Genomic DNA, 12,319 nt, shown 5'->3' with positions numbered 1-12,319 from the left:
ATCATGCACACTAAACTATATTGACAAGTGCCACATCCATTCATTTTTTGAACAATTCCAGGTATGGTGACTCCACTATGTTCCAGTTCTTAACCATTCTTGCAGTGAAGATGTTTTTCCTAATATCCAACCAGAGTCTCCCCTAGCACAACTTGAAGCTATTTCCCCTTGTGCAAACGCTGGTTGCCCAGAAGAGGCTGATCCCCACCTCACCACAACCTCCTTTGAAAAGGCGATAAGGTCCCTACGGAGCTACCTTCTCTCCAGGCTAAACAAGCCCAGCTCCATCAGCCGCTTCTCATCAGATTTGTGCTCCAGACCCTTCAGACGCTTTGCTGTCCTTCCCTTGGCACGCCCCAGCACCTCAGTGCCCGGGGTTGCAGTAAGAAAACCCCTTTACCTGGAAGCTGTCAAGCGCAGGCAGAAGCAGCGCGCTCCGCGGGGTGCCGCGGGTGCAGTGCCGGGCGCTGCCGGCAGATGGCGCAACCCCCGAGGGGGTCCTGGCCCGGGAGCTGCCCCTCGAGCGCCCGGCACCGCTCAGCCTTAACGTTAACATCAAGAACACGATAGAGACCAGTCTGAGGTCCCAAAGTACTAGCAGAAAATGCAGTTTATGGCTATATTTTCTACTGGCAAGATAATCCGTGGATTACACAAAGTTACCTGCACAAAGAATCAAGATATACAGTAAAATAGAATGGAGGAGGAAGTTAAAAAATTCCCGTACCTTAATAATCCCACCACATAATTCCCTTTCCTTTTAATTCTCATGTTCATAGAAGTGTGTTGCCCTTCTACTTCCCTAACTCAGTAAAAGAGTGGAAGGAATGCAGCTCCCTGATGCAAGTGTTTTAGTAATCTCAGCTGGAGACATACAAAGCCCTGACTCAGTGGTTTGGCAGGTAAAAGACTTTTACTGTTAATTTAAAAATGCATTGTTATATGTTCAAAATCAAGCACAGTGAAACAAACTGTACCTGATGTTAAAAATTATTTTTCCAGGATAATTTTTAGTACCTGTTTAGGCTAAAATATTTTTTCCCATGTTCCATGTGTCTTCGCTGTTCAGGAACAGTTTTAACTGCAATATTCCCATATCACTCTTTCTGTGGTGATTGTTTCATCCTGGCCTTTTAACTGAGGTCAAGTGCATGTTGGATATTTCATACCTTTTCTGTCTAGACATTGCCCATAGTGTTCATTCCAGAGGCACAGACTCACATCTGAAAAGACTTTTACGATTATTGTTGATTATTTTGAGTATGTTGATTATTTTTAGCTTTCTTCACCCTGGGCTAATTATCAATGGAATCCTTTATATTGGAAACTATATAATCAGAACATTAATCCCCAAATCTTCAGTAGTCCTTGGCAACCATACACAAGAAACATGTTAAAAATCACGTGCTTTGCTCTCACTTGAAAAAGTTAAAGCTGAGACTGAATTTCCCATAATCACAAGCAATTCAGAGACTTTCAGGCAGTTATTCACTTACAAAGCATGGATTGTGGTCTGTTTACCTCAAGGCAACACAACAGTGCTGAGGCATAACCTAAAAATGGGCACTTTACACTTACAGTCTTACTTACCTCTCACAAAAGAAATGGTATCCAAGAGCTCACCAAGTTTGTAGAGAAATCACACTGTGAATTCCTCATTTGTTTGAATTGCTAATACTTTTGTATTCCATTAGCTTGATTGCCTGGTTAATGACAGTTTTTCACAGTGACTGGAACTGATGGGAATTAGCATTTTAGGAGGCTTTCGTTTTGATCTGCTGCAGGTGGCTCTGAGAAATATATCTAGACTGGAGAGTAAAGACCAGCAACTACATCTTCTGCTTGTGGTTGGATGAGCAGTTCTCTGACAGAAGGATTAAATATATTCTCTATTTATTACAGGGCCCACAGCTACATAGCTCTCTCCTGCATTAGTGGCCAACAAGGAAGATTTTAACAGCACGTGAAAATTTTGTCCAGTGCCTTGGGGTGTCACTAAAACATAAGGACACAGTAAAGTGCTTCTAATCTCTCTGATAATGTGATTATGTCATGATAATCAGGCTCTCAAGAATTCCCACTGTTTCTTTTGAAGTTTGTGTGGATGGAAATCATGTTTTCTATGCTGAAACAAAGGACTTGCCTTCATTGCTAAAAAAGCAGTATTTTTCGTCACTAAGCAGCACTCCCATAAACTGTTCCAAGATTAGAGCATTGTAAAGAGCAGGCACGATGGCATGCAAGAGCAATTTGAGAATAACAGCACAATGAAGACTCAGATTTTACCATAAGGTAGAGCTCAATGCCAGGTGGAACTTCTGTCTGACCTCATTGTGCTTACCTAATCTTTATTGCACTTTAGCACCACAATTGCTCTTACTTATCCAAAAGATATAAAGAATAAAACATCTCTTAGCAGTGAGGACAAGCTGAAATATAAAATGTGGATTACATCAAACAAAAACCACAACAATAGAGCTCCCTATTTTTAATTTTTAATGTTCAACATACTTTACACAGTAGCCTGCAGAAAAGCCATTAGCAATTAACGTAAACAGTATAATTTTGGTTTCCCAAATGTACGACAATCATTCTTAAAAATAGGAAAATTATGGAATGCTAATAACACCAATCAATAACAAAGCAAATTACTGTGGCTTGTGAATGTTCTCTCAAATGCCCACTAGAATTTCATATATTTGAAACCTGACCTTCATTCCCAAACAAATTTGTGCACCAGGCTTTTACAATGCAGTAGCACTAAATGAGATTCCTGTATGTAATGATGCAAATAAAAATAACATTGGTTTTTTATATACATGGGCATTTTCACAGATAATTTTAGATTCTGACCAAGTCTGTATCACAAATTCAACATGAATCATATGTATCTCTGTTACGCACATATCCATTGCAAACTGGTACAAATACACAGCCAGCTCAGACATTCAGCTTTCCATTCTCAATGTGTGGTAAGCAAGAGCAAAAAATGCCTGGAACAGGAACCTCCCATTGTTTCTGAGTCACCACTCTGAAGAAGGAGGTAAAACCAAAAAGCCCCAAAGTGTAATTTGATGGCAGTGGCTTTCAAGATAGAAAAGGTTCTGCAACATGTACCTTCTTCCCTACACCCTTTTAAATTCATCTGTGTCCCAGGATGTCAGGAGGAAAGGCTTGTATAATGGGTAATGATGGGGCCTCTGCTGCTGCACAATCCAACACATCACAGTCTCTCCATTGTCTCTACCCCTTTTTCCAATTCTAATACCCCACATAAATTTTTGCCCACTGAAGCAGAGCTGCTACACATAGTATTGCAAATTCCAAACATTCTTTTATTTCCCATTGCCTCTGTGAGCTTGGAGAATAAAGTGCAAATCTATTTGATTAGTCACTGTGTAAAGGAACACACATGGAAGTGGTATGGAACCACTAGATATGCCCCTTATTTCTGGGGCAAAAAAACAAGTACATACTTACTTTGGGAACAATTCAACTAAGTCACTGTCAAATGCCAACTCAGTGATTCATCATCATAAAGAACACTGGAACCCACAAAGAGAAATCAAGCAGCTCTGGTGAAAATACTACTAGGAAGCAGAATTGCTTCCTGTTTCTGTTAGCAAATTTGTAGACTGTCATATTTCAAGCAGCAAAGCACTATTCATTTTCTTAGCAAAATTAAGCTCCTGTGTATGAAAAGAGCAACTAAATTTAAATACACTCATGCCTTCTGAAACTAACATATGGTTTCTTCTCTATGAGAATTCAGTGACCAATTTTTTTTAAAGGGTCTTATTCACATTCTCTATTCCTTCACCCATTATTTTCCCCATAAAACATGTTCTGTTGACACAAAAGATTGTTAGTGAAATATTTACTTCACGAGCAAATTCTTTGTAGGTTGAAGCATCTTATGCTTGTTTGATTACATAAAAGTGAACCAAACAGACAACCATTAACTCATTACATTATGGCCCTAAAAATGCATGTTCTCATATACTGCATACTCTAATCCTGAAATTTTTAAGGAAGATCTATGTACCCAATTCCTGTTGGACAGGACAGCCTGTAAAAGGGACTGGTCCCTCAAAATGCTCTTACACACAAACAAATTGCAACAGGTTACAAAAGTTGACCCAGGAATCTCACCAAACTCAGATGAGGGGTCTCTCAGTGACTTACCAGTGCAAGGCAACTGTGCGCACTGTGAGCAGCCTCGGGCTAGCATTCAGCTTTCTACCTGTATTTCCTTAATTTCTCCTCTTCAGTCACCCTGCCTTCGCAGCAAGATTCCTGCAGCAGTGGTTCTGTCTTGCTAGATACACAGCGAGTAGCACAACAGAGTCTTGCTCTCAACTGTGGCCCCACAGTTCTACTGTAATAATAATAATAATTACTGATGAAAACTACATCACTGTTTTTCCTAAATTACAGGTCAGGTATCCAGTGCCCTGCTCACATTCCAGAGTAAGTAATTATTCTCTCTACTGAAAAACACTTTGTACTTTTAAAGAAAATTATTCTTCAGTTCTTCTTCTAAAAACTTAGGGGAAGACCTAAGTTAAAAATGGCTCCTTTATTTGTGTCATATTATTCACTGTTCCTCTACACAGCTGTTTACCTACACAGCATGAGAAAAATACAAAAAACTGTATGTGCACACAGAAATAATGGACCAGAAAAAAATCCAGTGCAACAATCCTGTTTCCTTCAGCATCTTCCCAAAAACGCCATTGCTTGGGATTTTTTCTGTTTTGTTCTCTGTTTAAGGAAGAACATTAAGGTGATAATTTTTATTTCATTTAATTTTAATAAAATTGACTATTTTTTCATGTACTATGTAAAATTCTTTAGTATCACAATGCCTTTCAGAAGTTTTCTTTTTATGCAAAGTAGCCTTTGGCATGCTCACACTGCTGACTGTCAAGGTTGCCCTGGTCATCTCAGGACCAATATTTTAGTGTAGCAATGAGCAGCTGCAGGCTGGGTCTCAACAATTTAAAATTTTAGTTCATGTAATAAACTCAATTTTCAAAAAATACTTCTGTTATTTCCACTAAGCTTAACTGACTTAACATGACTGCAAGTAGAAAATCTAGCTGATGTGTGTGCATGTATATGTATATATGTCTATATATATATATGGTTTTACACTCTTTTTTAATTGCCTAAAAAATTATTAAAATTTGATTCTACAAATCATTTAATGAATCCCATCAGAAAAGAAGTTGCAATGGCTGGTTTACCACATTATAATTATAGAACTATATATGAACCCTAGACAATTTTAAAGAATATCTTTATTTTTAAATTGGATATTTAAATCTATGAAAAGTTTGTTTCTTATAATGCTTGATTTCCAGTTAAAAGCTTTCATGAAACATTCTGATCCAATCAATTCCACGTATTTGCTATTTCTATTTAAAACACACAAAGAGACCACATACTGACATCTTTTTCCCCACAACAATGCCAAGACTGACCCAATGTTAACTGAGAGTAATTATTCCATTTTATACTTCACAACTTTCTGAACCAATTATGAAAAATGTACAAAAGTCAAAAAGCATGACTTTAACTTTGATTGCCTTTTTGCTTTGATGCTGTGGAATGTCCAAGTTAGATAAGAAATAAGCTCCTGTGGAAAGGTTCTGGGCCACAGAGAGCACAGATAACATGAAAGCCTGTCAAAGTCCCTTGTAGGCTGCAACATCTGTGTGACAGATACACCACTAAGGTGACAGCCTTCCTGTGCTGAGCTACAGAGAGGAGGCGAGCCATGGGTAACACCCCACAATGACAGGCCCTACAGGAACAAAAATATTTGAGTTATGGGGATTTTTTAAAATAAAGAACAAGCAACAAGATTCACAAAGTAGAGCGATGACTTGCATTGCATTTCAACTAAAAAAATAACCAGTGTATGAAAATTATGAGTTAAAGCTTATTTTTAATGAGCTACATTATATATTTGAATTACATTTACTTGTCTTTTTCATGATCATCAGTCCAAATTATGCCTTTTTTTGAGCAGAATAAAGATTTGCAGAGACTAGATCCTGATGAATTGCACCACAGAGTATATCACCAGAGAAGAGGTGACCACACCTGAATCCCCAGATTACCCACTGTTTAAGCCAACTGGCCATAAACCTCAGGTGATATGTGGTCATCTGAGATTAAATTTTTGCTATTTTCCACACCAAAAGCTTTTTTTTGCTACCTTGACTGATATCTTTAGGGCCTTTTTGTGTTTTCAATTGGCAGAGCAATAAAAGCTTCATACATAAATGAAGACAATTCACGTAGACAGCATATGAGACTGACAACAGACATTCCTCTGAAATCATGCACAGGTTTAAGCCTGAATTAGAGGCAGCTGAGGAAATGAGACATGAAGGAGGAGGTAACATAGGCAGGAACTGCTGCTGCACCTCATGACACTGGCACAACACCCATCAACATTCAAAAAAATAGGGCTTATATTGAAATACTTGATTATGAAATCTTAACAAAAATGTTGAAGAAAGTGAGGTCTGACTTCAGTTTACTTATGAACTAAGCTTTTTTTTGGTTTTTGGTTTTTGTTTTTTTTTTAAATAAATAAAAGAGCATAGTACAGCCAAAGGTTTGAATGGTTTATGAGATTTTATGGTCTTTTGCATCCTCACTACATATTCTCTCCCTCAAGCCTTCAGTGCCTAGTTTCTAAAAAATGTTGTAGAAAGCCTTTACAGTTCCCAACCTGTTCATATAGGACAGCAACTGTCATAACATTTTCCTGCCCTTAACTGAAGGAGAGAATTTGAGTATTGTATACATCTCTTGACAGCAGAATAAGTCCTGACCTGAATTTTAATACAAAAAAATTAGTTATTTCAGAAGAAAACACAGGGTTTCCCTAGAACTTTTTTCCATTCTTCTGATGGGTGTACAGGAAAATAGACAAGGTAGCATATGCAAAGTATTTTCCTCCCCAGGATGCACGCAAGTCATCTCTGGTGAGAGCATGGCAGTGGAAATGACTGAATGCTAACTCCTTGGCAGTCAGTTCCCAAAACAGGAGATGGGTAAAATGAAAAGTGAGGGTCACAGCCCCTCTCTTCCCTGGCTCTCATTGCCATAAGTACATATATGTGTATATGTATCATCTCTTCCACACATTTGGTAAAATCAAGCAAGTTATTGTTCACAAACAATTTAAATGGATTTTACTTAACTCATTACTGAGGAAGATATGACACTAATCATAGATATTAGACAAGTCTCCTGAGAAAAACAGATGTTGAATTGTAGCAACTTCATGGATAGCCACATCAGGACTGCCGCCCACAAAACCACAGCTTCTGACTCTCCTTAAGATACCTCCTACAACACACATTTTGCTATGGGCTCATGAGGAAAGAACATGCAGTGCTGTACTATCTTCCCTTCCACTTATCCCTAGCACCCCAGAGAACAAACAAACAAACAAACAAAAAGCTCAATGTGTTTCTAAAGAATTGTTTAAGTGAACAGTGACAATGAACTTGTTCCTTCCCGCTTTGGCTGGCATTTCCAAGCTGCCTTCCTCATGGACTCAAGTGACAGAAGCTTCATTGTTGCAAAAAAAATGTTGTCAGTAGAAAATTAACTGTATTAAGTACTGTACTGAACAAATGAAATTCTGCCAGTGTCAGGCCTGTTAAGACTATTAAAAAGACATTGTATCTAGAAAGGCAGGGAGGGTTCAGCCACATGCTGAAGGTGAACAGACTCCAAACCTCTGCAGGATCTGCTGTGTCCAGATCTGTTAATTTGCTTTGGGCTTCTCTCCAGTTCTTTCCTTTACAACAAAACCATTTTTAAAAACCATCTAATTCTCCTCTGCAAGCAAAGGTTATGAAAAGTTCGTGTCTCCTCAGAGACCAAATAGGGATGTGGGCAGAGAGCAGATCTAGCAGGAAGCGGCTGCCTGAACCAGCATTTTCCCAGTACAGCTATTCCTTAGCAGCAGACAGGATGGTTTGGGCTTCCCTTTTGAATTGAGGGGCAGAGCTTCTGACTGTCATGCATCCCACATGGGTACTGCCCATGAGAATCCTGTCTGGGTGTGGATAAAGTGATAGTTTAACTCCATAAGAGCAGGAGGTTGCACACCTATGGGGAGGGACATAAAGTATTTCATTAATCTTTTAGACAAACTTCCTGAACTGGAGCTCTTTTTTACAGCTTCAAAGCTACAGATAAGCTCTTCCCAGCTTCAGCTTCTGTCAGCAACTAAACTAAGTTTCCAGTCCATTTAAATCTTGGCATTATCCTGGGGAACCCATTTCCACAAGATGCATCTAAGACAAGCAGTTTAAGAGAATTTTTACAGGAACAGCCACACTGAGGAAAATAGAGAGATGTACAAGAACAGTAACAAAAATTTGAGTTAAAGACTTCAAGAAAAGATTTATTGTTTCGTGCACTTCTAGAAAGAAACCACCCATGAATCATCAGGAACCAGGAAGAAGTTAAAGGGTATCATTCTTTAGGACAATTATTTTGTGCTCACCAGCTGGGTTATGCACCAGGCAGGCAAGGGATAGGCAAGATCCTGCCCTAGTTTTTTCTGGGTTACTTACAGGAATGTTCCCTCTCTGGAAAATTTTAAACCCAGATCTGGGGTATGCATTCTGGACTAGGCTTATCCATCCCCACATTGCTGCAATGTCAAATCAGACCCATTTTAAAATTATATTAAGGGACTCTAGGGGTTTGGTCGTGCAATGAAATTTCACTCAATAAAGTATCTGTTTATTTAAAGGTGTAATCAGAGCAAAGAGTGATGATACAACACATCTCAAAGGACAATGACAATTTTTTTTCATGGTAATTATTCTAGAGCAAAACATTCTCTCATAGGATCATAACTGAGGATCATTTTAATGGACATATCAAAATATCATATTAATTCATTAATTAGCAGCAGTAGCTCTACTGAAGCTGTTACTTCTTTTTTTTTCACACTTCTTACAGAAGTTTCCTGTGTTGCTGTGAACCATCTCATGGTATTCCAGCTAGAACAGAACAACTTACCTTGGCTTAAATGCTGCAAAATTAACAGCTAAGAGAATAATCTTTATATTTAATATCATGTCTTTGAATCTTCATAAAAGGTGCCCAATCTTTTCTTTCTACTCTTGGCCTTTCTGCAGATATTCTAGTCAGTAATGTGGCTGCTCATATCAATGACACTTTTCTTATTGAATTTTGCAATAAATTAAAAATTGAGGTGAATTTTTGAGGAGACTACTTAATATTAACTAAAATAATACAGATTTCTTTTCATATTTGGAATAAAATATAGCTGTGTTTTTTCAGTTGGTAAGAATATCATAATTAAATTAAACTTTTTAATTAATATTGTGTTCTCTGTTTCTGCAGAATGTAAAGTGGATCATTAGGGTATGAAGAATAGAGATTTGAATCCCAAGATTTGGATCCCAAGCATAACACTGCTATTCTAAAGGCATACTTAAATGTCTATATCCATTTATGCTTCTAGGAGTTTCTCTCAATTTCTCTCAAATTCCTGAGAGAAAAAGTGTCTAAATGCTGAGATAACTGAGTCTAAAACCTGAACCTTTCCTCTAGCTTAGCTAGCCATCCAAGTTACAGCCTAACCTATTCTGAACAACAACCTTATGACTGCTTTTTTGGCTCACTTTCATCACACTGGATTGTCCTATTCTTTTTCTAATCTAATTATTCTATGGTGTTTCACTGTTTCATAGAAAATGTGTATCTATAAATTGCCATAAGTTATGTTCCAGAAAAACAATCTTGTCTTTTCCTCTTTGTTCTAACTGATGCACTACCGTGTCCCTTCCCCTATCTGATATTCAGTGTTTGTGCTATTACAACCAGATTAGTGCTGAGTATAATGTAATTCTGAAATCAAGTTTGAGCCTGGCATGTGATATATGCATCATGACTGTCTCTAAGACTTATTATCATATCATGTATAACATTAATCATCTAGTGAAGAAAGTAGCCTCTTTCTTTGGAAAAGAAAAAATACAAAACAAACAACAACAACAACAAAAAAACACCTTTTACACATTTTAAAAAAACATCCATTTTAGTCAGCAGACAATTTTCCACATGCTAAACATTTCATTTACAAGGGAGAAACACAACAAAACTTCTCATTATCCACCAAGGACATTCAGCCCCAAAGGATGCTTCTAGTTAGAAAGGCAGGCAGGGAAAGTAGGCCATGCACAGATCTGGTCCGTACAGGGTCAGCAGCAAACAATAGATTCCCTGCAAGCATAAGGAATGCTTTTCCCCTATGTTCTGCCTGCCATAGACTTCCCAGCATGTTCCTGGCACTTCAGAAAGGTCTGAGCAGCTTTCCTTGCACAGGGTTCCGCTAAAACCAAAAGTATCTGTTGGAACAGATAATATTGGTCAAGATTTAAAACTCAGAGGGGAACCATCTCATTCAAGATAGCAGATTTAGAACAAAACCTCTTTCCCAGAGACCAGTTACACAGCAGAGCTGAGGGGAGCTTTGCAAATGTGTAAACAATTAACTTCAAAGAAAAAAATGAGTCTGCAAATACTCATCTATATATTGCTTGGAAATATACAGGCCAAAGCACGAGTGGAGAGTAGCAGAGGTCTAAAGATCTACTAACATAACATTTGGTGAGATTGCATTTATCTCTAGAGGCTTAAGCAGAGCGGTTCCAGGCAAAATTTTTCTGCAGTTCCTGATAACATGAATCGCCAGTCAGTCAGCAGCTGTTTTACCGGGCAGTGTCAGAGAATAAACTGCAATTAGTAAAAATAAATTCAAACCAAAGTCTCAGAGAGAAAAAAAAAGAGGATTTTTCACTTGTACTATATAAGTGTTGCATATTGATCGAGGTAAGGATGAAAATTTTTTTCACCTATTTGAACTCCCACTGGCTAAGGTATATAGAATAAATGATCAATCCCAATCTTGCTTGTCATCACATGAATTGTATGTTTAAGTCCTTGGACATTTACTGCGTGGCTGTATTAACACTCCAAAAAGCTTCATGCATTTGTTGGTATAAACCACACTTCCAGTCTGCTTAATCTTTGACAGACAGGTCTCATTGTCCCCAAAATCCCTCACTACACAATACAACAAAGAATTAAATGACTCTGTAGGCCTGCTCTGCTACCCACACTGCTCTGCGCTTCCTGCCCATATATCCCTGGAATTCATGACCATGCAGATTACTAAATTACACACTAGGCCAGGGATTAAGCATGGCTCTTTGTATGAGAGCATCTGAGATCTGGAAGAAGATTTTACCTGTCACGGTCTGTGCTCACTGGGCTTTGATGAGAGACAGAAGGAAGCAGCACTGCAGAAGATCACAAACACTGGTGAGTGATAATCAGCGATCTGTATATGATGACAGGACAACCTGACTGGGGCTGTCCTGCACACAGGTCTCAGCAGCTTTACACAGACAAAAACCAGTCTACTATTTCCAAATTAGCTCAGCAGCTTCTTCCTCCTTAAAATAAAAGGTGAAAGAATTCCCTGTTGTGATGGATGGCAAGCCAGAAAATGGCCTTCACTGCATCCCGCAGAACTGAAAAGAGTAAGGGTTAGGAATGTATCCTGCAGTTAAGCAAACATGCCAGCAAGACAAAGGAAGAGGTAGGCTAGCTCATTAGTTGTTTTAATTTAGCTGTTAATCAAAGCTGCAATTGTTTCTGATTGTTTTCAGAATGCTTTAAAGTTACATATCTAACAGAATTAAAAATAAAACCAAGGGAAAAGGCCTGAAGTAACAGCAAAAATTTAAACACCTTAAGGATATTTTATGCCTTTTATCCATTGCTTTTTACTTGAAAAAATAGAAGCCTTTAGTAAGCCTTACTCTTGATGTCTAGATAAGATTGAGGAGAGTAAAGTAGTCTTTACCCCAGTGTAATTTACAGAGGCCTGGCAACATAGATTAAAGCAGGCTGGTAACTCCAAGCTTTAGCTAAGTCTGTTCAGTAGTTATCAGGACAGTATAATGATAGAAATCAGGAGAAATCTGTATAGAGACACCACATTTTACAAAAACAAAATATTTCTCTTTTTATTTTTTAAAGAGATGGTAGCGTTAAATTAATTTTTTTTTGCTTTTCTCCTCTTTGCATGCATATTCTTCTAATAGCAAATACTGAGAGCACCCCGGTTTTATTAGTTCTGTTGATGTAGCCATAGTGTACTGAAAGATGATATAGTATTTCTCATGTTTTTTGCACATACTTGGAGTACAGTGAATGATAGGCATTATCTAAGGTCTGA

The 12,319-nt window shown here is 38.1% G+C and overlaps 1 protein-coding gene and 1 long non-coding RNA gene across 2 annotated transcripts in view; one reads left to right on the top strand and one right to left on the bottom strand.

Moving 5' to 3' along the window:
- Positions 1-12,319, bottom strand: part of COL4A6 (collagen type IV alpha 6 chain) — a 119,475-nt gene that overhangs the window by 45,805 nt on the left and 61,351 nt on the right. The window lies entirely within an intron of this gene.
- Positions 546-2,037, top strand: LOC111928694 (uncharacterized). The gene is made up of 3 exons (XR_015276463.1): positions 546-687; positions 780-902; positions 1,903-2,037. It is a non-coding gene; the product is annotated as an uncharacterized LOC111928694 (long non-coding RNA).

The sequence above is a fragment of the Cyanistes caeruleus genome, chromosome 14 (genome assembly GCF_971803275.1).
Source record: "Cyanistes caeruleus chromosome 14, bCyaCae1.hap1.1, whole genome shotgun sequence".
NCBI classification, from domain to species: domain Eukaryota; kingdom Metazoa; phylum Chordata; class Aves; order Passeriformes; family Paridae; genus Cyanistes; species Cyanistes caeruleus.
Note: the sequence above shows the minus strand (reverse complement) of the source record. Positions and strands in the feature narration are given on the sequence as shown.